At 48.5% G+C, this 27,643-nt stretch overlaps 1 protein-coding gene across 2 annotated transcripts in view; it reads left to right on the forward strand.

The window, feature by feature from the left end:
• RAP1GAP (RAP1 GTPase activating protein) overlaps window positions 1–27,643 on the forward strand; it is a 1,002,066-nt gene that overhangs the window by 313,123 nt on the left and 661,300 nt on the right. The window lies entirely within an intron of this gene.

A 27,643-nucleotide genomic window follows, 5' to 3' on the forward strand; every position in this document is an offset into this window, starting at 1 on the left:
CTCTCGTGGAGGCAACACTTGGGGCAAACTGCACTCCAGAGCTGCCTTGAAGTCTGCTGCTTACAGACCTTCGTGGCCACTTTGAGGGGTTTATATGTCACTACTATATTAAGCAACAAAAATATCCCATCCACAAGATCACACACCATTACAATATCAAGGTGAAGACGTATTTAATATTCTTAACTCTTGTTAGAAATGGAGATCTCTAGTTGGCAAGGGTTTGCACCTCTGTCCAAGTAGGAACCCTTCTTCCTAGTCAGGGTAAGGGAGTTACACTCCTAAACCAACCCCTGCTCAAACCTTTGGTAGCTTGGCACAAGCAGTCAGGCTTATCTTAGAGGCAGTGTGTAAAGCATTTGCACATAACCAACAGTAATACAGTGAAAACACTACAAAAAGACACCTCACCAGTTTTTGAAAAAAGTACCAACATTTTATACACTTAAAACAAGACCAGAACGATAGAAATCTACCATACAGTACTTACAAAGGTATACTTTGCAAGAATACTTGAAAAACACAGTTCATACAAGTCAATAGATCTGTCCGGGGCTACCGCGATGCTGAAAGCAACAAGGTCTAACAGTTCCAGCAGACCACGTTGGTACAGGCCAGCGAAAGCATGGACAGACTCTGTGACAGTACCTTTCTCGTTGCTGCTGACATGGTGGTGCGAGCCGGTCGTGGCAACCGTTGCGGTTGTGTTGCAAAATGGAAGCAGTGCGGGGTGCGGTGTCCTCTCAATGTGGTGCAGGCAGCGGCTCGTGACGATCCTCCAGACGGCGAGGGTGGGTCCAAGGCTTACGGTGCAGGGCGAGACAGTGCTCGATGTGATGCTGGCAGGTTGTGGTGCAGGCAACAGAGACAATTAGCGGGAGCTGGCGTCGGTTGGCTCAGACAGCTGTGTGAGATGAGGCGGTGTATCGTGAAACTTACGAGCAGTGCCCCCAGCCACAATGCGGTCAGGGGTGTTGAAGTCAGCAGCAGCGACGGCATAGTGAAGCGAGGCGAAGTGAAGTGCCCACAGCTCACGGTGCAAGCAGCAGCTCGGTGCCGGTAGCATCGGTTGTCGTCGTCGGTGAGACCAGAGTTGCGGTGCGAGATGCAGACGGTGCGGTCTGCGGTGCCATCAGGACACAGAGCCAGCGGTGGAGTCGGTGACGGAGTCAGTTGCGTTTCCTTTCTCTGTGGCAGCTGAAACAGCAGTTCCAGAAGCGGTACACAGAGGTTGGTAAAGTTTTTGCAGTCCCTGAGACTTCAGAACAGGAGGCAAGCTGTATATCATGCCCTCGGACATACTCAATAAAGAAGTTGCAAAAAGTTCAGTCCAGTCCTTCCACTGCCCAAGACAAAAGCAGCCACTGCAGGCCAACACAGCAAAGCACTCAGCAAACTTGTCGTTCTTCCTCGCAGCTTCGCCAGCTCTTCTTCTTGGCAGTCTTCTTGGTCCAAAGAGTTCTAAGGTTCCAGAGTCTGGGCCCCTATATTTATACCACAAAATCCTTTTTCCTCTGGAGGCAGAGTGTGTCTTTGACCAGCCAGAACCAGTTCTGTCCTCTCTTGTGCAGCTTCCTGCCCGGAGGTGGGAACAGCATTGTCAGAAACAGACCAGGTCCATTCAGATGAAGGGAAATCTTCTACCCCTACTCTAAATGCAGCCCAGGTTTATTCAGCCTAGCCCTGACCCATCAGACTCTCTTAAGCCACTGCACATCCCCTGCCCCTGTCATTGCATTCCAAAGCCAGACAGTCAATCCACATCCTAGCAGAGGCACACAGGATGGCTAAGCAAGAAAATACCTACTTTCTACAAGTGGTATTTTCAAAGACAGAATGTAAAAATCACCTTTACTATAAGATGCATCTTTAGATTCTGAATTCAGGCATACTAAACTTCATTTTCCTATCTGGTCCCACTGGCGAGCTATATTTATAAGATGTCATAAATAAACTTCCGTTCTACTGTATGGGACAGATAGTCTTTCCATAGTGAAAAACGAAATGCACTGCAATTCTTACTTACTTTAATCTTTATTTCGACTCCATAGAGTCATAAAAGAACAAAAGAAAAATATACAGTCAAATAATAACAGAAAACAAGCACCCAGGGTAAAGGAAAAGTTACATTGACTGCAAATAATATAATAGGTCAGGAACATAGACTTCATAGATACAATTATATTTCATAATGTCAAAAGAGTTCTTCTAATGTTCCATACAGCGGCTAAATACTTGGTAACAGCAAAAATAGTGGGAGGGGATAGGTCAGATTTCAGCAAGCGATAAGCATCCAAATGATTCCTAAAACCCCAATTTTTACAAATAGGAATAATCCACTTTTTCCTGGGTTTCATATAAAATGGACAAAAAAACATTAAATGAATATCATTTTCCAGCTCATTTATTCAAGCTGGACAATTTTTAGAAGTGGGTGGGTGCCAGCGACCAGTAAGGGCTCTAATAGGTAATGCATTGTGTCGCCATTGCAGGAATAGTTTCCTAAAACCAATGGGGTTAATATCGTCCAAAACTGTCTCCAGCATATAATAATCCTTCACTATTAGGAAGGAGGTAGACATGGGCCCCAAAGTGGTCATTGTTGATAAAAGAGTCATATTACGGTCGTAGTACAAGGCAACCAAATTTTTCCGGGATATAGTACTACATGCCTCTTGAGGATTTGTCCAAAGAGGGAGTAGACCCATCACCGAAAGCTCCTCCTTAATATACTTAAGCCAAGGGATATTACGTAGAGCTGGGTGTTGATGTATCTCCCTGAATTCACAGCGATAGCTCGAGAGTTCAGGGGTTGTCCAGAGTCGTCTCCAAAAAATTAGAGGCTTCACACCTAATTCTTCCTTTATTGATCTTAATCCCATATCAACCCTGAGTGGGAGAAGTGGTGTGCTCGGTGGAAGAGCGGCCAAGTTCCGAAGGAACTTGTTTTCCGTTTTGACAAGATCAGGGGAACAATTGTTGCCCCACAGTTCACCGCCATATGTTACTGCCCCCCGTGCCTGCATTTTATAAATTTCTAGTGGCGGGCCAATAGGGTTATCATAGATTCTTTCCATAATTTCAAAATACCCCCCGCCTTTTGAGTCAGCTTTAGGTTTGATTTTATTTGATGATGAGTCTAAGTCATCTTCTCATTCAAGGTTAGTCCCAGGTACTCAAACGTATGAACTCTTTCTAGGGTGATACCATGAATGACAGGGTTTGGGCGAGATGACCTAGGAGGGTTGAAGATCATGAATTTTGTTTTATCAGTATTGATCTCCAACCCCCGGTCAGCACAGAAAGAGACAAAGCCATCCAGGACTCGCTGGGCACCCATTGGGGTCTTAGCAAGTAGCAAGGTGTCAACTGCAATTCGCTACCAGGACATGTCACACACACCAGTACATGTCCTACCTTTAACATACACAGCATCCTGCCCACAGGGATACCTTGGGCCTACCTTAGGGGTGACAAATATGTAAGAAAAGAGAAGATTAGGGCCTGGCAAGTGGGTGCACTTGCCAAGTCGACATGGCAGTTAGCAACTGCGCACAGACACTGCACTGGCAGGTCTGAGTTACCTTTTCAGGGCTACTCGTGTGGGTGGCACAATCAGTGCTGCAGGCCCACTAGTAGCATTTGATTTACAGGCCCTGGCACACCCAGTGCACTTTACTAGGGGCTTACCAGTAAATCAAATATGTTAATCGTGTAAACACCAATCCATAATAAAAATTTCACAGAGAGCATATGCCCTTTAGCACTGAATAGCAGTGGTAACGTGCCCAGAGTCGTAAAACCAACAACAGCAGGTTAGGAAAAATAGGAGGCAGAAGCAAAAGGTTTGGGAATAACCCTGCAAAAAAGGGCTATTTCCAACAACTCTACATCGACTTACTTGACAACATAGTGGTAGTCAATGTGGTGGATGCAATGTTTTTGTCATATGATATATTGCATGTGTAACTGAATAGAGCCCAGTGCTCTTCAACAGGGACAACATGATTAAAAGGTCCATCTTTTAAAGTGTGTCTAATACTGAGACTGTCAGAAGTCTTCTCCCGCTAGACAGTAATGTTCCACTGCCGGGCGTAGAGTTCAATCTGGTTGTGAGCGAGTCCCCCATATGGGTTTACATTACAATCCAGTTGCTCTCATGTGGATTTCAGTGAGTTGATATATTTAATTTCATTTTTTATTCATTTAATGCTGTGTACCTCATTGCTGGTATAAACCCCCATAATATAGCTTTTTCAGGTGTCCCAACATTTTCACTGTCCAGATGAAGGCCTTTCAAGTTATTGCCATGGTCAACATTTCATTGAAACAACAGCAAACCGACTTCATTAAATGCCGGATTGAGTTGTGGAAGTTTAACTTTATATACCCGTCTCCATTACTCTTCTCTTCGTTGTTGCTTTTTTACATTGAGCACTATTTATCACTGTGTTATCAATACATATCCTATAAAAGCGTATTGAAACGTCTCTGATTACAAGGGCTAGCTTCTTGGTTGGTGACTGTATTGGTTATGTTTAGCAATGTAGTTGCCTTCAAAATGATAACGTTTTATGCAATTAGACCACAGTGAACCACTGTTTTTCATTTATATATGTAATCCAAGTTCTTAATTGGCATATTGGGTTGTAGTTTCTTTTATTTCCAGATAAGGATATTAGGAAAGCCTGCCAGAGGGCCAGTAGTAAGGAGGTAACGGGGGAGTCTCGGAACGAGCTGATGAGTTGGGCGAATGATTGCATAGACGAGTTAGGAAATGCCAGAACAGAGGTTGTGGAGTGTCAGAGAAAAACATGGAAAGACAGGGATGGGTAATTTACTGGGAGAGATATGTGGAGAGATGCAGCTCAGAAGCCATTGATGAGACCGAGCCAGTTAACGCGCTTGCAGAGTCTCAAAATGCTTGTTGGGATTCATGGGACAAATACCTAGAAGAAAGAGAGAAGGGCAAGAGAACTCTGAAATAGAGTAAAGAGTCAACCAAGAAGATGCTGTAAAAATCTGGGGAGGCGATTGCAGCAGCACCCAGGGAAACGGCCACTACAACGCGGCCGTTTCCACGCATACACTTAACCACGCATGCTTTACAACATGCGTGTGAAAGGCATGCATTGCAACGGAATGCGTTGAAACGTCATACAACCCAGCATCCATAGGTAAGGCTAGGAAGGTAATGGGCAGCTGCAGAATAAGAAGGATGTGGCAGAGTCGCAGAAGGGGTAGGACAAAGGAGCACGGAGCTCCTGAGTACACCTGCTAGTTAGAAGGTAGAGGTCATGGGTCAAAAATTGCCTTATATGGCTCAGTGAAACATTTGGGGTCCTGAAGGGAAAGATTTAGGCAGGCATATTTATAAGCGCCTTTAAGCTCCTACCCAGGGATACATGATGCAAAGATGGGTCAAAAGAGGAAGAACTGGAGTTATGTGACTACGGGCTCCCACTAACAGAGACCTGGGTGGTTGTCAAGCTTTAATTTACAGTAGTGTGTACTGTGAAAGGTTCCCTAAGCAGAATGCCCCATTATTTTAGTATAATATATGAGATTCTACAATCCCTGTGTAAAAACCCATCTCTCATTTATTTATAACAGGTGGCTTGTGACGCACCAGTCGCCAATTATAAAGAAATCACGTAGTCGCTCAACTGTAATAACTTATTACTGTTGAGTTCTGACCTCACAATGTCTGCTGCCTAAGCTAGCAGCCAAGGGGAGGCAGATCAGCTCACAGAGCATAATAGAAGCAGCTGTTGAAAGAACACAAAAGAAATGTGTCTTTTCTTTCTTCTGCTGTGTTTTTCTCGCTAGTGATATGCAGAAATGAGATATTTATGGCAACATTTTATTTTGTTCACTCCTTAGGTAATTATAGTACAGTTAAAATGTTTCTGCATGTTTATACATATGCCATGTTGCTGTGCCTTTTTTTTTTTTAAACGGACTTGTATTTAACTGATTATAATATGTTTTTTCAACAACTATCAAACAGCTTTTTAATGTGTTTAGTTTTGCAGTGGATATCCTATTTGTATTTTTTATGTTGCTCTCTCTTTTATATGAAAGAGCTACACACCCAGCTAAAGTGATGGTGTTACCATGAATTATAGGGAATAAAGTACCCCTTGCCATACATGATAAGGATATTGCAAGTCCCCTCGGGGCTCCAAGGTGCCTGCATTGGCACTAGGCTGCCACAAGTACGCCAGTGCAAGAAGAGTGCAGAAGTGTACTATATCTTTATGAATATGGCATATTTCAACTCTCTCCCTTCCATGCGACATAGCAAATTCCTTTGCTGCGATGAATTGTGTGAAAGCTTTAGTAAATCTAGGCCTGAATCTCCCGATGTGTACCACCATGTTCGACTCCACTGCACTCCAACAGCCCAGTTTCTTAATGAAACAAAGATAATAACCTAGGTGCCTCCCTGTCTCCTTGGTTCAGGGGCAGCCATGGTCATGCACAGGTACTTACTGCACGTGTGAGCCACTAACTACACGTGTGGCTGCCAGTTTCTGCCTACAGGTGCCTGGCTGCTGCTTTCAAGGCATGAACCAATGCCCTGTTCAGCGTGCCCAGCAGGACCAGCTCTTTGCTTCTCTGTATCCTGCTCATGTACGGTGCACTCCAAAAAGCAGACTTTCACATGCTGCACCATCTAATCAAAGTTAGTTCAATGCTGCTCACCCCCTCATTTGGGCTCTTTAACCCTTTCTCTCGTACTTTTATTCTTACTCTCTTCCTCTGCTTACACTCTCTCTTGTGGTGCTTCCCCCTCCCTTTTTTGACCCCCCCCCCCCCCCCCCCCCCCCACCCGATGCTTGCTCTTTCTGTCACTTTTTACGTGGTCTTTTTATTTTGCTCATTTCTCACCTGTGTGTTTTCCTCTGTTCAAGCCCCCAAGGCAGGGCTTAACGTGGGATGGATCCAGACTAGTCTCAGACCCAGCAGTAATTAAAGGGTCCCTTTCTCTTTGTTGATTCTTTGACTACCCTGGCAAAAACCCTGACCCATTCCTCAATAATGACTGTGGTCTTAAGGTAGTGCATGACAGCAATGAAGTCTTTATATTTCACTTGATTTCCTTCATCTTGCATTGCCTAGGAGGTGCTTTTTCCAGATGTTGTGTTTCCTGTAGTTTTTTTCCATGCAACTTCGGTCTTCTGCAAAGTACATACTATGAACTGAGTCCTGGCAGGTGTTTGCATATGTTTAGGTTGTGGGTATATAAGACGGGGCACAATTGGAGCTCTGTGGCTGAGGAGAAAGGCAGTGCGAGTTCTTACAGTGCCCATGAGTGCGTCATAAAAGGGTTCAGACTATGCACATCCAATCCTTGGCCTCTCTACAGAACACACAGAGGGACGGTCACATACAAAGTTAAAGTTTGTAGATGATTTAACAACGCGGCTTATCACCCGTGAGAGTATCCAGGTGCCGTCCATGGGCCCGGGGAGATTTAGTGATTTGCCCAGAATCACACGATGTTGCACCAACGCTGAGACTCAAACCCGGATCCCCAGCTCCCGAGTCGGCAACTCTGGCACCACATCCTAGCAGGTGCCAGTTGTTGCTGTGTGAACGTGTGCAAAGGAGATACAGAGCTGCCAAAACATGGACAACACCAAAGCAACAAAATGCAATGTTGCCATGCTTGTATGCCCATGGGAGATGGTGAAGTGGAGCATTCCCCATGGTGTATCTTTCAGTGATGGCTTTGCAGCTGGTAAAACACTCCTGCCGTCATAGGTTCACTGTCAGTGTTAGAATATGCACAACAGTAGCAGCTGAGGTGCGCTGTGCACATTTAGTACTGCAACATGTGTCCATCGGAGTCGTTTGTGTGCGCCCCTGAGACAGATTGTGCTCGGAGGGATTAAAAACACACGAATGCAAATTTAAAATATTCTATCCAGGGTGAGAAGCGCGTGAGATGTCGCTGGCAGCTTCTCTGTTAGGGTGGCTATGGCATCAAACTGAGTCTTGTCTGTTCTCAATCTTGGCAGGGCTACGTAGCTTCTCCCGCACATACTGTGTATGGCCCCCATTTTGTGCTAAGCGCTAAATTCGGATTCCTATACAAATGTTTTTGCACAGGGATCAGAGTTACGTAGTGTGATAGTTATAAGACCCGCATAGTTTTCAACTGATACATTGCAGCATTTCAAACGAGTCGACACCTTTCGGGAGAAAAGGCCCGGAAAAAAGGAAAAACGTGGAATTCAGTGTCTTAAAAATCTGGCATTCTATGCCTCATTTTCCTTAAAATACCTCAGAATAGGAGGCATGTACCACACATGGTAAATACCTCACTCTGGGGTAATGGGTATTTACAAGGTGTGGTAAATACCCACCCATTTCTTATAATCAGGGCCAGGGCGGCCGACTCCGGGACACGGGGCTCAAGGTTCGATCCCCGGCGCCGGCTGCAGCTCAGCCCAGCAACGTGTGACTCTGAGCAGTTGCTCACTTAATCTCCCCGACGGCCCCCAGTGCCTTGAGACCCTTAGAGGTGATTAGTTCGCGCTTTACAAATACCCGGTTATTATTTTCTGAAGATGAGCAAGGCTTACAGAGTAAAGCTTGCGTTTGCTGGAGATGTTACTGTCTTGTGGAGATGTTACTGACTTGTGAGGCATGGGGCTCATTTTCAGGGCAAACGTTACAACTGGCTGGCAAATTAGAAAAACTCAACATCTGAAGCTGAGGCACCTTGGGCGCTTAATATGCGGAGTGTGAATATATGCGGCATCTCATGCGCAAAGCTGCATCGCTCTCATTATATGTGCACGCGTCCAATTTATGTAGGTCAAATGGAGTTTTTTTTTTAATGAATGCGAATTTGGTTCCCATACTCACTTTTATGGTACAGTTATATTTGTCCTCTGTTTTCGTATATTGTTATTCATATATTGATAGTTGATTATGCCCATGTAGCACTCTGCTTCCCGGTTGAAATTCACTTGTTCATGTGTTTCCAACCTAGGATCAGAAATCTGAAGTTTAATGACGATTGTTGCTTATTTTTATTTTCTGTTTCATCACCTGGTGTTTGTATATGCAGATTACCTGACTCTAGTCTTATGTAGAGTTTGGCGGAAAGATTCCTAGCTCACAAACTTAACAGAAATCACATCCGTATTATTACAAGCGCTATGGGATCAATGCAATGTGATCATGTGAGCTGGAAATCGATCATGTTTGTGACAGAGTAACCTGTCTGCCAATCTGTAAATATTGTCGTTAGTTTTCTGACCTCAGGTTCTTCAGCTAGCAGACACGTTTCAATCGCTAACAAGCATTTTTTAAGGCATCCACTATTGCTGCAAGGATTGTTCACTAGCGTGTTCAATATTTCTTCACCTACAGTTAAGAAATCACGTCACTTCTGGTCTCCCGAAATGTTGCGTGCCTTTCTTTTCATCGGTCTAGGACTCCTCATTAGTGAATGGCTGTAGAATAATAATTCCTATTTGTAAAGTGCAAACATATCAACCCTAAGGGTTTCAAGGCGCTAGGGGGCCATCAGGGAGATTAAATGAGCTCAGAGTCACATAATACTGATGTGTGCTCCCACCGGGGATCGAACCGTGACCCCCGCGTTCCAGAGTCAGACGATCTGGCTGCTGCCTCACACCTCTCCCATCATCCCAGCGCATGCGCAGACTAACATATCAGTGACGAGGAGCTGTCACATGGTCCACCATGCAGAGGTCATAGTAGGGGGTATTTGAACAAGGTGAAGTAAGCTATTGACTTCCTGGATCCGTTCTAAGCATTGCCAGTCAGCCAAAGGTGGATCATTTAGCTGATCAATTGTCAAAGTGGTGTAAAGCTCATTTTGTTGATGGAAACGGCAAAGTGCATAGTCAGTAGGGGATCACAGAAGAGGCAGGTACAATTGGACCTGGCATTAAGCCCTCTATTTCTCCTCCTAGTGTTGCCATGGAGATACAGTTTGCCTCGCAGAAGAGTCATAAGGCTGTGTCCCAGATGGATGACCTTGTAGAATGGAAACAGTAAGGTCGTGAGGTTATGCCCAACAACACAACACTGAAAGTTGCTGAGGAAGTAACATGTGGCATTAAGGAATGCTGAGTGCTGTAAGTGGGACGAAAAAAGGAGGGAGGAGGGTGTCTAAAAGGTGCATTGCCTATGTAATTAAGGGTGTGGTTTAAAACACGTGAACTACAAATAGAATTGGTAATTACGAATGGCACATATGCGACCATTGGCAAGAGCTGCAGAGAGGCCAAGAATGGGTGACCGCTCAGCCTTCCTGGGCTCTGTCGCTCCACTCCCTGCTGCTGCCATTGCCTGCTCGCTGCCCTGCTGACTCCGCCGCCTCCTGCCTGCATTTTCTGCCCCGCTCGCCGCTGCCCAGCTGATCTTGCTTTTCCCGCCGCTGCCTCCCTGCGGCCCCGCCCACGTGTCCTCCCATTCGCCGCCCCGCTCCCGCTAGCCAGCTGACCCTCCCTCCCGGCTCCTTACTTAAGGGGACCGCAGTCGCCCACAGAGTGTGACCGCTCAGCCTTCCTGGGCTCTGTCGCTCCACTCCCTGCTGCTGCCATTGCCTGCTCGCTGCCAAGCTGACTCTGCCGCCTCCTGCCTGCATTTTCTGCCCTGCTCGCCGCTGCCCAGCTGATCTTGCTTTTCCCGCCGCTGCCTCCCTGCGGCCCCGCCCACGTGTCCTCCCATTCGCCGCCCCGCTCCCGCGACCCAGCTGACCCTCCCTCCCGGCTCCTTACGTAAGGGGACCGCAGTCGCCCACAGAGTGTGACCGCTCAGCCTTCCTGGGCTCTGTCGCTCCACTCCCTGCTGCTGCCATTGCCTGCTCGCTGCCCTGCTGACTCCGCCGCCTCCTGCCTGCATTTTCTGCCCCGCTCGCCGCTGCCCAGCTGATCTTGCTTTTCCCGCCGCTGCCTCCCTGCGGCCCCGCCCACGTGTCCTCCCATTCGCCGCCCCGCTCCCGCCACCCAGCTGACCCTCCCTCCCCGCTCCTTACTTATGACGCCCCCAGAGCGACCGCGCAGCGGACGCGCGCAGCGGGAGCACCGATTGAGCGCCGAAGGTGCGCCAAAGGTAAGCCCGTCTGCGCCCGTCCGCGCCTGGACCGCGCCCAGCGCCAGACCCCCTGGCCCCCGCCGCTGCAAACCCACCGGACGGACCTACAACGCCGCGGCCCTCAACACACTCAACGCCGGCCGGAACCCCACCGGCTGCCGGGCCGCCCCGAGACGCGTTCACGGACCGTTCACCTGCACTACCTGCAAATTCATCTGCCTCCGTCCCTGCACCACGCCCGCCAAGCCAAACTCCAGCAGCGACCTTAAGTGCATCCTGCTCAACACCCGCTCCGTCCACAGACACGCCGTGGAACTCTGGAACCTCCTCGACACAACATCACCAGACATCGCCTTCCTCACCGAAACATGGATGAACGCCTCCTCAGCCCCCGACATCGCCATCGCCATCCCAGATGGATACAAGATCATCAGGAGGGACCGCGTCAACCAGACTGGAGGAGGCATCGCCATCGTCCACAAGAACACCATCCGCATCACAACCGACGCCGACGACACCTTCACCACCGCCGAACACCTCCACTTCCAGATTCACACCGACCCAAAGACGACCCTCAGAGGCACCCTCATCTACAGACCCCGGGACCACACATGCAATTCAGCGAAGACATCACAGACTTCATCAGCCCACACGCCCTCCCCTCTGCTGAATACATCCTCCTAGGGGACCTCAACTTCCACCTGGAGAACAACAAGGACCGCAACACCGCCACCCTGCTGGACAACCTCGCCAACCTCGGACTCAAGCAACTGGTCAACACGCCCACCCACTACGCCGGCCACACGCTTGATCCCGTCTTCTCATCCAGCAAGCACATCACCTTCAGCCACTCCACCGGACTCCACTGGACCGACCACAGCTGCGTCCACTTCGACTTCAGAAAAACCACAACCCACCACCACCCGCATCAGGTTCCTCACAGGAGCTGGAGCAAGATCACCGCCAACCAGCTCACCACCGCCCTCAACCAGAACCCACCTGCCAGCACATCGGACCCCAACGAAGCAGCCCGCAACTTCACGCAATGGCTGACCGCCTGCGCAGACGACCTCGCACCACTAAAGAACCCTCCCAGCAGACCCAGAAGCATGAAAGCCCCCTGGTTCACCGACGAACTCAAGGACTCCAAAAAGACCTGCCGCACCCTCGAGGAAACCTGGCTCCTCAACCAGACCACTGACAACATGACCGCCCTCAAACACGCCACCCGCAAGCACCACCAGCTCATCCGCACCACAAAGAAGAAATCACTGAAGGAGCGATTGCACAACAACGCCCATGACAGCAAGGAACTCTTCAGCATCGTCAAGGAGTTCTCCAACCCCAGCACCGGCAACAACGACATCACCCCGTCTCAAGATCTCTGCGACTCCCTCGCCTCGTTCTTCCACCGCAAGATTGCCGACATCCACAACAGTTTCGGCGCACCATCCTCGCACCCAACCACCGAACCAACGCACCCCACCGCCACCCTCCGCACCTGGATCACGGTGACCACCGAAGACACAGCCCGCACGATGAACACCATCCACTCCGGCTCTCCAACCGACCCCTGCCCCCACCACGTCTTCAACAAGGCCGACTCCACCATCGCACCCCAACTCCGGGACGTCATCAACACCTCCTTCAAAACTGCCACCTTCCCAGAGAGCTGGAAGCATGCCGAGCTCAGCGCCCTACTGAAGAAACCAACAGCGGACCCCACCGACCTCAAAAACTTCCGCCCCATCTCGCTCCTCCCTTTTTCTGCCAAAGTCATCGAGAAGATCGCCAACAGTCAGCTTGCCGCCTTCCTCGAGACGAACGGATCCCTCGACCCCTCACAGTCTGGTTTCAGAGCCAACCACAGCACCGAGACCGCCCTCATCGCAGCCACCGACGACATCCGAGCCCTGCTCGACAACGGGGAAACAGCAGCACTCATCCTCCTGGACCTCTCCGCAGCATTCAACACTGTCTGCCACCGCACCCTAGTCCAACGCCTCAGCAACACCGGCTTCCAAGAGAAGGCACTGAAGTGGATCACCTCGTTCCTCGCCGGCAGAACACAGAGAGTCCGCCTCCCCCCTTTTCGCTCTGAGGCCACCGAAGTCATCTGCGGCGTCCCGCAAGGATCATCACTCAGCCCCACCCTCTTCAACATCTACATGAGACCTCTTGCAGCCATCGCACGCCAGCACAACCTCAACATCATCTCCTACGCCGACGACACCCAACTGATCCTCTCCCTCACCAGAGACCCCGCCACCGCCAGAACGAGCCTACACGAAGGGATGAAAGACGTTGCCGAGTGGATGAAGAACAGCCGCCTGAAACTGAACTCAGACAAGACGGAAGTCCTCATCCTGGGACCATCACCCTCCGCCTGGGACGACTCCTGGTGGCCCCCAGCCCTGGGCACCGCCCCCAAGCCAACAGATCACGCACGCAACCTGGGCTTCATCCTGGACTCCTCCCTCTCGATGACCAGAGAAGTCAACGCCGTCTCCTCCTCTTGCTTCCACACCCTCCGCATGCTTCGCAAGATCTTCCGTTGGATCCCGACCGAAACCAGGAAGATGGTCACCTAGGCCCTCGTCACCAGCCGTCTGGACTACGGAAACACCCTCTACGCCGGAACCACAGCCAAGCTACAGAAAAGACTCCAACGCATCCAGAACGCCTCCGCCCGACTCATCCTGGACATCCCCCGACGCAGCCACATCTCCGGCCACCTGAGGGACCTGCACTGGCTTCCCGTCAACAAGAGGATCACGTTCAGGCTCCTCACCCACGCACACAAGTCTCTCCACGACCTGGGCCCCAAGTACCTCAACGACCGCCTGACCTTCTACACGCCCACCCGCCAGCTACGGTCCACCAGCCTCGCCCTCGCCACCGTACCACGCATCCGAAGAACCACCGCCGGAGGCAGATCCTTCTCCTACCTGGCAGCCAAGACATGGAACTCCCTCCCCATCCACCTTCGGCAGACCCAGGACCACCTTGCCTTCAGGAGACAACTAAAGACCTGGCTATTCGAGCAGTAGCAGACCCCTCCCCCAAAGCGCCTTGAGACCCTTCCGGGTGAGTAGCGCGCTATACAAGTGCTATGATTGATTGATTGATTGATTGATGAGCATGTGGTTTAAACACTATTATGACCCTACGAAAGGCACAGTGAGAAACTCATACTGTCTTTAGCTTCAACTCCAGAGCACTCAATCGTGCCTCGTCATGAACACCATGCATTCACCCAGACCACCAGTGGCAACTCATTTCAGCATATACAAGATGCAAGTATTGTATGCTACACGAAAAAAAACCTATAGAAACACAACATCTTTAAAAGGCAAATAGTAGGGGAATGCAAAAAGTAAAGCATGTGAAATGTAATTAGGGAGTGCATCACTGACCTGGAATACCGATCGACAGCTATGAGTAGATTTATAAAAATATGGTGGGCGCGACTGTGCCAAACTCACCATGGATACTGCACCCCCGGGTGCAGCGCTTCTCTCCCTGATCTGCGTCCTCGAGCAGGAAAGGGAAGAACTTCCTTCCTGCTCTTTGGAACGCCAACAACCAATCCTGGATCTGCTCTCATGCTGTTTTCAGCATAAGAGGAGCTCCAGGATTAGTGGAAGCATGCTAACCCGGCACTCATTATGAGGCTGGGGGTATGTGCCAGCAATCCCACAGCTGTTTCACACCCATGGGATTGCTGGGTCTACAGTGCACATGTCGGGCTGGTCGTAGCAAGCCAGCTGGCCAACCCGACATGCGCACTACAAGGGTAGCTGTAATCCTGCAGTCTCAGGATTCAGCCTCGCCCCCTGCTCTCTTACTGTGGGTTATAAGTAAAATGGGATTGAAATGCCATTTTACTTATTTGGGTGTGCCTGCTGGGCTCACAGCAGGCGGGGCGACACTCCTCCCCGCTTGAGGAGGAGCCGCCCCTGCTTTAATGGTTTTTATAGTCCTTATTGAGGAATCATTTAGTGTTTTTGCCTAAAACGCTAAGGATATCAATATAAGGCCTGATAAGAAACCCGTTTCAAAGTCAGTTTTTAGTTACTGCCGAGGCTCGAATGCAGCCGGACCCACCCACCCTTAAAGCTTTGGGAATACTACAAGTTTTAATATATCAGAAGGCAAGGGGCATGTGAGAATTACATCAGTGCATGTGGTGTGTGAGCTAAAAGACCAATGTCTTGGCATCCTCTGTGTTCTTACAACTGTGCTTGGAGTGGGAAAGTGGATGAGTTATGGTGGATACTTGAATCCTTGCTATGTAGTCAAGACTGGTGGCTGTCAGTGGAATGCATTTGGGGGAAAGTGTCTAACAAAGAATCAGGTGCAACAAGAAGACGCAGAGTGGCAGGGTGACCTCATCGAGTTTGCGTTAAGATTCTGATCAGGTGTTGGGGTCCATGACTGTTGTGGTGTGGCTGTTCTGGCATCCCCGACCCCTCCACAAACAGAACTTTGCTTCAAGTGGTTGAGGGTAAGGATGGAAGTTCAGGCAAGATGTGTTGTAACCATTCCTGCGGCACCTCTAGTCTTCCTGTGCACCTGGCACAGTGTTCTTTTCCTGTGTAACTCATCAGTTGTGGTAATCCACAATCCTTTCTATGTCACCATTGGTTTTTAGTTTTATAAGCTTATAAGAGATCTCTTTGTTTACTGTGTTTGGCTGTATATGGGGTTTTCTTTTAGGGCTGAGGACAGTGTGTTCTCGTTTGGACCTTACCTGGGCTCTTCTCAACGTTCATGATTGGGTTCTTGCTTCTTGGTCTCTATCTGGCAGAAGGAAATACCCTGATCTCTCAAAGAGCCTCCATTGATAGTGGCTTGGTCCTCATGTGCCCCTTCTTGCAGGGGTACGCTCTTGTACCATGCATGTGGTTTGCAGGTATGTCATCGATGGACAGCAGAGGTATTACACACATGAAGAACCAGTCCATATGTTGGGATGGGGCGGAAGTGCCCTCACTGCTCCTCGAGAGTCTATGGTTGACCTTTGGGCTTGGAGTTCCTGTTCTTAACTCTCCCCCCATGATATTTTGATGAGAGGAGGCACAGAGCCGGTTCCTTATTCATTATTAAATCAGTTTTTCAAGACAAGTAGTTTTCCCTAAATAGTTTGTAGACAATGTTCACAAGCGAATTCTTGTCTCTGTAAACAGCATTATGGTGCGTGATTAATGTCACGACGAGCAAACGACAATATATATGTGGAGAAGCTTTACCTGATGCCCTCATCACCTGCGGTATTGGATGGCCTGCAGGGCAGTCTGGAAGACTGGTACTGCCCGATGGGCCAGCTGGACAGGACTAGACAGGACTAGTGTGTGAGCTGTTTTTTTGGTATTGACATGCCACACTTGTCCGAAAAAACAGCTCACACACTAGCCCTTTCCAGCTGGGCCACCTGGCAGTACCAGACTGCCCGACAGGCCAGTCCAACCACAATGACGTATTTTCATACATGCAAACTAGTTGCCTTTCTTAATGTGTTTGCAAACGTTCTTAAACCGCTCAGAGCTTCAAGTCAAGACAGGACAAGTTCACCTCTGTGGTTCAACACGCGCGGCACGAAAACGCTTCCCACAGAGGAACGGAGACAACACCCTCACGACCACACAGTCCCATACCATGTAACTTGCGGCCGCCTTGAATGGCGACTCGGCCCCTCGTGTGGGCACAATACGATTATATCCATAAAGAGGCACAAGCACACACAGTTAATTATTCGCAATGCACAGGAGATGCTCCCATCCAAAAGAAGTAAACCTGCAGTGAGTGCACTGGATGTTCACCAAGCCCACAGATAACCTGCAGTGAGCGCACTGAGATGCACCAAGCCCACAGCCAACCTGCAGTGAGTGCAGCGGAGAGGCACCAAGCCCACAGATAACCTGCAGTGAGTGCACTGAGATGCACCAAGCCCACAGCCAACCTGCAGTGAGTGCAGCGGAGAGGCACCAAGCCCACAGATAACCTGCAGCTTGTGCACTGGAGATGCACCAAGCCCACAGCCAACCTGCAGTGAGTGCAGCGGAGATGCACCAAGCCCACAGCCAACCTGCAGTGAGTGCAGCGGAGATGCACCAAGCCCACAGCCAACCTGCAGTGAGTGCAGCGGAGATGCACCAAACCCACAGCCAACCTGCAGTGAGTGCAATGGATATGCACCAAGCCCACAGTTAACCTGCAGTAAGTGCACTGAAATGAACCAAGCCCACTGCTAACCTGCAGTGAGTTCACTAGAAATGCACCAAGCCCACTGCTAACCTGCAGTGAGCACACTGGAGATGCACCAAGCCCACAGCCAACCTGCAATGAGTGCACTGGAGATGCACCGAGCCCCCAGCTAACCTGCAGCGAGTTCACTGGGGATGCACCAAGCCCACAGTTAACCTGCAGTGAGCATACTAGAGATGCACCAAGCCCACAGCCAACCTGCAGTGAGTGCACTGGAGATGCACAAGCCCACGGTTAACCTGCAGTGAGCTACTGACCCCACAGCCAACGTGCAGTGAGTGCACTGGAGTTGCACAAGCCCATAGCCAACCTGCGGTGCGTGCAATGGAGATGCACCAAGACAAATGCTAACCTGCAGTGAGTGCACTGAGATGCACCAAGCCCACAGTTAACCTGCAGTGAGTGCACTGAGATGCACCAAGCCCACAGCTAACCTGCAGTGAGTGCACTGGGGATGCACCAAGCCCACAGTTAACCTGCAGTTAGCGCACTGTAGATGCACCAAGCCCACAGCTAAGCTGCAGAGAGTTCATTGGATATGCACCAAGCCCACAGCCAACCTGCACTGAGTGTAGTGGAGATGCACCGAGACAAATGCTAACCTGCAGTGAGTGCACTGAGATGCACCAAGCCAACAGCTAACCTCCAGTGAGTGCCCTGGAGATGCACCAAGCCCACAGCTAGCCTGCAGTGAGTGCACTCGATATGCACTAAGCCCACAGCTAACCTGCAGTGAGTGCACTGGAGATGCACCAAGCCCACAGTTAACCTGCAGTGAGTGCACTGGGGATGCAGCAAGTCCACAGTTAACCTGCAGTGAGTGCACTGGAAATCCACCGAGCCCACAGCCAACCTGCAGTGAGTGCAATGGAGATGCACCAAGACAAATGCTAACCTGCAGTGAGTGCACTGAGATGCACCAAGCCGACAGCTAACCTCCAGTGAGTGCACTGGAGATGCACCAAGCCCACAGCTAGCCTGCAGTGAGTGCACTCGATATGCACTAAGCCCACAGCTAACCTGCAGTGAGTGCACTAGAGATGCACCAAGCCCACAGTTAACCTGCAGTGAGTACACTGGGGATGCAGCAAGTTCACAGTTAACCTGCAGTGAGTGCACTAGAAATGCACCAAGCTCACAGCCAACCTGCAGTGAGTGCACTGAGGTGCACCAAGCCCACACTAACCTGCAGTGAGTGCACTGGGGATGCACCAAGCCCACAGTTAAAAGACTATAACAAGTAGATAAATCTCCAAAGTGATATATATCTGGTGTAAATAATGCAGAGTTCTCATCTACCGCATTGTGTCTATTATGATTTATATGTTTATTTTATGTTGTTGTTCTGTGATGTATACATAGTGTGTATATTTCTCTCTATCCTTTTGGATTAACTTTATCACATTTTGTTTACTGATTTGTATATATTGTCATATATAATTTAGCATTGCACGTTATATCAAACCCATAATGAATATTACATAAAAAACATCATTGAATGAAGAAATAAAAGTATTTTTCTAATGAAGGTCGTTGTCTATATGATTAGTACTGAAGTGGTTACATTTCATTATTTACACCGGATATATATCACTTTGGACATTTATCTACTTGTTATAGTCCTTTACCTACCTAGTCTCTTTCCCTACGTATAGCAAGTTCATTATGTGTAGGGGTCCCCTTCTTCCCAAAGACCAAGCCCACAGTTAACCTGCAGTGAGTGCACTGTAGATGCACCAAGCCCGCAGCTAAACTGCAGTAAGTTCACTGGATATGCACCAAGCCCACAGCCAACCTGCACTGAGTGCACTGGAGATGCACCAAGACCACTGCTAAGCTGCAGTGAGTGCACTAAGGTGCACCAAGCTCACAGTTAACCTGCAGTGAGTGCACTGGAGATGCACCAAGCCCACAGTTAATCTGCAGTGAGTGCACTGGAGATGCACCAAGCCCACAGCCAACCTACAATGAGCGACTGGAGATGCACCGAGCCCAGAACTAACCTGCAGTGAGTACACTGAAGATCTACTGAGCCCACAGCCAACCTGCAGTGAGTGCACTGGAGATGCACAAGCCCACGGTTAACCTGCACTGAGCGCACTAGAGAGCTACTGACACCACAGCCAACGTGCAGCGAGTGCACTGGAGATGCACAAGCCCACAGCCAACCTGCAGTGAGTGCAACAGAGATGCACCAAGCCCACAGTTAACCTGCAGTGAGTGCACTGAGATGCACCAAGCCCACAGCTAACCTGCAGTGAGTGCACTGGGGATGCACCAAGCCCACAGTTAACCTGCAGTGAGTTCAGTGTAGATGCACCAAGCCCACAGATAAACTTCAGTGAGTTCACTGGATATGCACCGAGCCCACAGCCAACCTGCACCGAGCGCAGAGGAGATGCACCAAGACCACTGCTAACCTGCAGTGAGTGCACTGAGATGCACCAAGCCGACAGCTAACCTGCAGTGAGTGCACTGGAGATGCACCAAGCACACAGCTAGCCTGCAGTGAGTGCACTCAATTTGAACCAAGCCCACAGCTAACATGCAGTGAGTGCACTGGAGATACACCAAGCCCACAGTTAACCGGCAGTGAGTGCACTGGAGATGCACCAAGCCCACAGTTAACCTCAGTGATGGCACTGGAAATGCACCGAGCCCACAACCAACCTGTAGTGAGTGCAATGGAGATGCACCAAGCCCACACTAACCTGCAGTGAGTGCATTGGGGACGCACCAAGTCGACAGCTAACCTGCAGTGAGTGCACTGGAGATGCACCAAGCCCACAGCTAGCCTGCAGTGAGTGCACTCGATATGCACCAAGCCCACAGCTAACCTGCAGTGAGTGCACTGGAAATGCACCAAGCCCACAGTTAACCTGCAGTGAGGGCACTGGAGATGCACCAAGCCCACAGTTAACCTGCAGTGAGGGTACTGGAAATGCACCGAGCCCACAGCCAACCTGCAGTGAGTGCAATGGAGATGCACCAAGCCCACACTAACCTGCAGTTAGTGCACTGGGGATGCACCAAGCCCACAGTTAGCCTGCAGTGAGTGCACTGTAGATGCACCAAGCCCACAGCTAAACTGCAGTAAGTTCACTGGATATGCACTAAGCCCACAGCCAACCTGCACTGAGTGCACTGGAGATGCACCAAGTCCACAGCTAACCTGCAGTGAGTGCACTGGGGATACACCAAGCTCACAGTTAACCTGCAGTGAGGGCACTGGAAATGCACCGAGCCCACAGCCAACCTGCAGTGAGTGCAATGGAGATGCACCAAGCCCACAGTTAGCCTGCAGTGAGTGCACTGTAGATGCACCAAGCCCACAGCTAAACTGCAGTAAGTTCACTGGAGATGCACCAAGCCCACAGCCAACCTGCACTGAGTGCACTAGAGATGCACAAAGACCACTGCTAACCTGCAGTGAGTGCACTGAGATGCACCAAGCCCACAGCTGAATTGCAGTGAGTGCACTGGAGATGCACCAAGCTCACAGCTAGCCTGCAGTGAGTGCACTCTGTATGCACCAAGCCCACAGACTACTTGCAGTGAGTGCACTGGAGATGCACCCAGACCGCAGCTAACCTGCAGTGAGTGCACTGGAGATGCACCAAGCCCACAGTTAACCTGCAGTGAGTGCATTGGAGATGCACCCACCCCGCAGTGGACCTGCCATTAGTGTGCTCAATAATTGCGACACCCAACAGTTACCCTGCAGACGCACAAAGATCACAGTTACCCTCCAGTGGGTGTATTGACCCACAGCACACAGCAGTTAGCCCTCAAGATGGGGGAACTGAGGTTGCATTGACACAATAGTTATCCTGCTAGGAGGAATGCCCCGGAGTTGCATCAGAATGAGTATCTATCCACCCCCACTATTAACCCGCTAGAAGTGAATTGGCATCCACCTAACACACAGTTAATCCACTAGAAGTGCACTGCAGATGCATCCACCTCATACTTAACCAGCAAGGAGGAGAGCAATTGAAATGCTCCCACCCCACAGGTATGGCTGGGAGTGGGCTCTGGGGGTGTGCCCAAGCCAGTGTCCGCTAGAAGGGCACTGCAGATGCACCCACCGTACAGTTATCCAGCTAGGAGGAGTGCACAGCAGATGCCCCCACCCTACAGCTATCCTGCTAGGAGGAGTGCACTGCACAACCCCCCACCCTACAGTTATTCAGCTAGGAGGAGTGCACAGCAGATGCCCCCACCCTACAGCTATCCTGGTAGGAGGAGTGCACTGCACAACCCCCACCCTACAGTTATCCAGCTAGGAGGAGTGCACAGCAGATGCCCCCACCCTACAGCTATCCTGGTAGGAGGAGTGCACTGCACAACCCCCACCCTACAGTTATCTAGCTAGGAGGAGTGCACTGCAGATAAACCAACCCTACAGTTATAAAGCTAGGAGGAATGCACTGCAGATGAACCCACCCTACCGTTATCCAGCTAGGAAGAATGCACTGCAGATGCCCCCACCCTACAGCTATCCTGGTAGGAGGAGTGCACTGCACAACCCCCACCCTACAGTTATCTAGCTAGGAGGAGTGCACTGCAGATAAACCAACCCTACAGTTATAAAGCTAGGAGGAATGCACTGCAGATGAACCCACCCTACCGTTATCCAGCTAGGAAGAGTGCACTGCAGATAAACCCACCCTACAGTTATCCAGCTAGGAGGAGTGCCCTGCAGATGCCCCCACCCTACAGTTATCCAGCTAGGAGGAGTGCACTGCAGATAAACCCACCCTACAGTTATCCAGCTAGGAGGAGTGCGCTGCAGATGAACCCACCCTACAGTTATCCAGCTAGGAGGAGTGTGCTGTAGATGCCCCCACCCTACAGTTATCCAGCTAGGAGGAGTGCACTGCAAATGCCCCCACCCTACAGTCATCCAGCTAGGAAGAGTGTGCCGCAGATGCCCCCACCCTACAGTCATCCAGCTAGGAGGAGTGTGCCGCAGATGCCCCCACCCTACAGTCATCCAGCTAGGAGGCGTGTGCTGTAGATGCCCCCACCCTACAGTTATCCAGCTTGGAGGAGTGTGCTGTAGATCAACCCACCCTGCAGTTGTCCAGGTAGAAGGAGTGCTCTGCAGGTTAACGCACCACTCAGTTGACCAGCTAGAGGAAGTGCAGTCGAGATGCACCCACCACAGTGTTAACCTGCTATGAGTGCCCTGGAGATGTAACCATCTCACAGTTTCCCTTCTAGGAGTGCATGGGAGTTTCACCAACCAACAGTTAATCGTACCAAGAATGCATTGCAGGTGCACCACCTTACAGTTAACCTACCATGTGTTTACTAGTTAGGAGGAGTGCACTACAGATGCACCTGCCCAATAGTTTACCAGCTAGAGGGATTGGAGATGCACCCCCCCAACCAGTGTTATTCTGCATGAGTGCACGTAAGATGTACCCACCTGACAGTTTACTATCTAGGAGTGCATGGAAGATGCACCAGCCCAACAGCTAACCCTGCTGGGAATCAGTGGCGGCTGGCATATATTTAGGGTGGTGAGGCGGGCAACATGCAGGTGGTGTTAAGATATTAAAAAAAGGCACTTACCTTGCAGACGTGCCACACAATTCCCTCCTCGCTTGAGCCCTTCGCTCCTGGAAGCTCCGGACCAGCAAACTGAACTCGCCAATCCTGGCACGTCTCTCAGCATGAGAGATGCATCAGGATTGGAGGTATGAGCCTCTTGCAGTGCTCCTAAGGGCACTGGAGGTCTGCACTTTCTGTAACCCAGCTGTCTAAGACAACTAGGTTAGAGAAGTTTGAAATGCGCATGTCTGGCTGGCTGTCGCAAGATGGTCGGCCAAAGAGGCATGCGCACTTTAAACACACTGCCAATTGGCTGCACTGGCACCGCCTTGTCCTGACACTCGGTTCAGGATGGTCTGCTTCAAAATAAATTGGTAATAAATAAACTTTATTCAAATTTTATTTTTTAGCTGCTCTGAGGCATTTTTTGTAGGGGGACGACTAGCCGCTCCTGCTAGGAATGCAATGGAGATGTACCTGCTCACCCAGTGTTAATCTGCACGAGTGCTTTGGAAATGTACCCACCTCACAGTTTATCGTTTTGGAGTGCATCGTCGATGCACCCGCCCCACAGCTAACCCTGCGATAAGTGCATTGGAGATGTACACAAGACAAGGTTGGCGAACAACAAATGGCTGTATGACTTTCTGTTGTGGAGCTTTAATGGTGGAAATTAAAAAGCAGCCCTCTCATTAAATTCTGTTTATAGCTTGCAATCTCTTAATGGGTGCTCCTTAAAGAGTGCATGCATTAGTTGCCTGGATACCCACATTCGCCACAGTCCTCGGCACAGGCAGTCACAGACTGCGATTCAATAGGTCCATACAGAAGTCAGAAGACAGCAGCCAAACTTGAAATGCGCACCTGGGTTTTTAAACGCGGGCCTATTGACAAGCCAGGCAGCCTTCTTTCTCAGCCCGCTGACAGGAAGAGGCGCTTCCGGGCTGGTCCTGTGTTAAAGGGCCCACGTTTGTGCCAAAAAATCCTGGTTCCATTCTGAGATCAACCCTGACGTGCTGAGGAAATATGAACAAATGATGTGGAAGTTTGAGAGTAAATTTGTTTCTAAAAGTTAATTTACTGTTATAAGACTGTGTGCTCAACTGTCTGGGAAAAATCAGTCACCTGAGTCTGCTGAAGCACCTTTCCAGTTTCTAGGCTCTAGAATCTAAAAAGTCAATCTTTCAGACTTCTGGGAGGAAGACAGAGAGTGATTTTCATAGAAATATAGAATTGAATAGTTGATCGCGCCCGCCTGGCCCCCAAGTCTGCCTATTTCACTGATTCTATATGGACAAACAGATCCCCTTTTCAGTTTTAGCCTTCATTTTTCAGCAGTTTTGTGTCCCTGTTTCTTTTCTGCTCATGGTCTAGTTAGTTCACTCTCAACACCTTTCCTGTTGAGAGTCACAGTGATACATGTTCCCCCCTATGGACTCTATTCACTAAAACAAGTGTAACTTTAGGAGTAGTAGTTTTACATAGACAATTTTTTGTAAAGTTGTGTTTATGATTCATAAAATTAATATGGGCTTTCCATGGAAATGTATGAACATTCGATGACTTCTATATGTACATTTAACTCGGAACTGGCATATTGTTCCCGTACGCTCAAGTCTTGGTTTATGTAAGGAGTCAGGTGCAAATGTACCTTAACTTTATTTTATTTTTTTCTAAAGGAGGAAAATCTTTTTTATCATGTGATGCCCCTTCCTCTACACAGCTGCCATCTTAGAAAGTATGGAGTACACAATTTCCGTCTTCTAGATATTGCTGGTCATCAATAGATGATTTTTAAATTTAGAATTGGAATGATAACTTTGGGTGTCTCAGTTGCCAACCTTACTACAGAATGCTGCATAGTCTACTGGTCACAATTATAAAAACTTTTCTGGAGCTGTTTCTTATGTTGAAAGGACACATTTAAAGCACATTTTCTGCATTTCTAATTTGGCGAGGAAGTTAAATGAGACCCCGTGACCGGCTTCACTTTTCTTCATTTAATTAAGTTACTGCTGTTTTTTTACGTCATCTCTATGTAAATTACGAGTATAAAACGTAGTATGCAGTGCCTCCAGCTGCGTTGTAAGTGACATAAGCAAAATAGCAACTACATGCAAATTTCAGGACCTAACAGATCAATACGATAAAGACAAACTTGTTGTTCACTGTTACAACAAGAACATTTAAAGGAGATTCTTGTATTACAAGAATCCTGCACTGGATGATACAGTGGTTATCCATAGGATATCGAAAGAGCTTCAGTGTCCATGACTGCGACAAATAAGACGGAGCAGCTCTAGTAGGGAAACTGTGGACATCTTTGTGACCAAAAACAGTGTTGTAGGGCAAATGACGTATGGTGGGGTAGTTTGTTACAGTTATGGCTCCAAATCTTGCCTTGCAGGTAGTCTATCATAAACAGATCATGTAACTCATGGAAAAATTGTAAAAAGTGAAAGAATGTTGGTAATGGAAATCCTATTAAGAAAGTGCAGAGTCAAACAGATGTGACTCATAAGGTACGTCATTTGCGGCATGCTATAGAATGAAATACGTATACCCATAAGCTACTTAAAGTGCCCAAACTACTGATGTGAGCTCTAGGAATTGATTGTGTGAATCAAAAGCAAAGGAATCCTTTGGGTGTCCTTGCACAGTTGTATGAGACAAAATGTACTATGAACAGTGATATCATCAAATGTCAATTCCTTCTGATGTTAAACCTTGAACATATGATGGTAATACCACTAACATGTTAGGGTTTTTGGAGACCACATAAAGCATTTGTAACTACTGAAACTATATACATTGTGAAGAAGAGCCAGAATATTCCCAGGTTGAAACAAAGGCAGAATTAGGTATTGTATTGAAGCAAGGAGTGCCGGAACCTGTTTTAGGGATTGAAGAACCACGTATTAGTGTAGAACAAGCCTCACAGCCTTGGAGAAGGCTTTTGGGGACAGATTAAGTTGTGTTAAAGCTTTTTCTCATAAAGGAATTGTTTACAAAGTGTGCATCACTAAGCATTCTTTTAGAACACGTGTATCATACTAAGGTTATTGAACTAGTCATATTCTCAGAATGAGTCACCTGTATTGTGATTGATAAAAAATAAATATCAGTAGCCCTTACTTTATGAGGACCTACACTCTCCTAATACAGCAACCCACACTCTCACTTTTTTACATTGTAGTTTATAGCAAAGCATATTTTGTGGTTCATTAAATTATCACTACTTCTACCGTGAATGCCCATTAACTTTTGTATTGTTTAATGCGCTTTATGAAAGGAGTGATTTCCATATTTTGTCTACTTGCAATCAATGGCTTTTTTTTCTCCTTCACCTTTACTATTTTAGTCCCCTTTCTATACCATTTCTATTATCGTTACTATTGCTATAATCTCTTCCAATGATGTTTCTCTCTGATCTAGAACTTCTGCTGTACAAATAAGCTATTAGTTAGCATAACTAATTGATCACCTATACATTTATTGATCAATTCTACAAATGTACAGGAACCGGAAAAAGCTACTAGGTTTTGAAAAAATCTTATGGTGTTCTTAAACCTGTCTTATTTCATGGAAGAAGATGTACCTATTAATTGCCATGCATATTGTTGGTACATAATATGCATTCAGCATAGAGATTGCTTCTTTCAAAATCATCCAAATGCTCGATTTAAAGTTTTGGGATCTAATGATAATCATAATTTGCTTGATAATCATAATGTGCTTTTCATATAGGACTTTTTGTCACAACTTTGTCGCTTTTATCAGAGCATCGTAAATTACCGGTGTTACTACTTCCCAGTTTAGTGCTTCCTTTGCAGAGACGTGACCGTTTGTTTAATTTCGGAAAGGAAATACCATCTCTCTGTTGAATTCACCATTAGATTTCCATTAGATTTTCATGCTCTTCAATCCTTGTCTCGCTACTGAAGCAGTCAAACCAGGTTTACCAACATGCATGCAGTCTTTAGTGGGATTGCCATAATGGGAAGCTACAAAGAAAGTAATCAGACAACATATAACATGGTGTGTATTGAATAATGTTACGTGAGGTGAAACCGTTCTAGATGTATTGATGTCCATGCCTTTTCACTACAAGAAAATAATTCAAAACACTTGTTTTAAGATGTTAATTATAAACCTCTTTCATGCTGCAGTTATCATTTTTAGTTAATTGCCAGGTGCACATGATATATTCAGCCTCTCTGAAACCACTGTTTCCATGACTCACCCTCTGGTGTCTGAGCATTTAGCGATGCAATTGAAAATGCACATGTTATGTTGCTGCAGATGTATTCACATCAATCTTTAACCCCTTCAGTGCCCATGACGAGCTGGACTCGTCATGGGCCGCGGTGGCGCTGTGCCCATGACGAGTCCAGCTCGTCATAGACCCCGCCCGCTAATGCAACGGCCGGCACTGGGCGGGGAAAGGGGCGGGCACTGAAGGGGTTAAAGAAAATGTTTTAAACAGCATGTCATTTCATGTTTGGGACTGGGGAATTGGCAGATGATATACTCTAAACAAGACTAACCAGTCCATGCGTTAATCTTGCAACAGAATAGGCAAAAGTATGTAAATCTTGTACCAATCACTGATATTCAACTGCCACTCCCGGATATATGTTCTTTTTATAATGCCGCTGCTCTGCCGGGTCTGGTGGCTCAGTGGACTAATGTATCCACTGCAGGGGCCTGTGTTCGACCTCATGGTCACAGG

The sequence above is a fragment of the Triturus cristatus genome, chromosome 1_2 (genome assembly GCF_964204655.1).
Source record: "Triturus cristatus chromosome 1_2, aTriCri1.1, whole genome shotgun sequence".
NCBI lineage: Eukaryota > Metazoa > Chordata > Amphibia > Caudata > Salamandridae > Triturus > Triturus cristatus.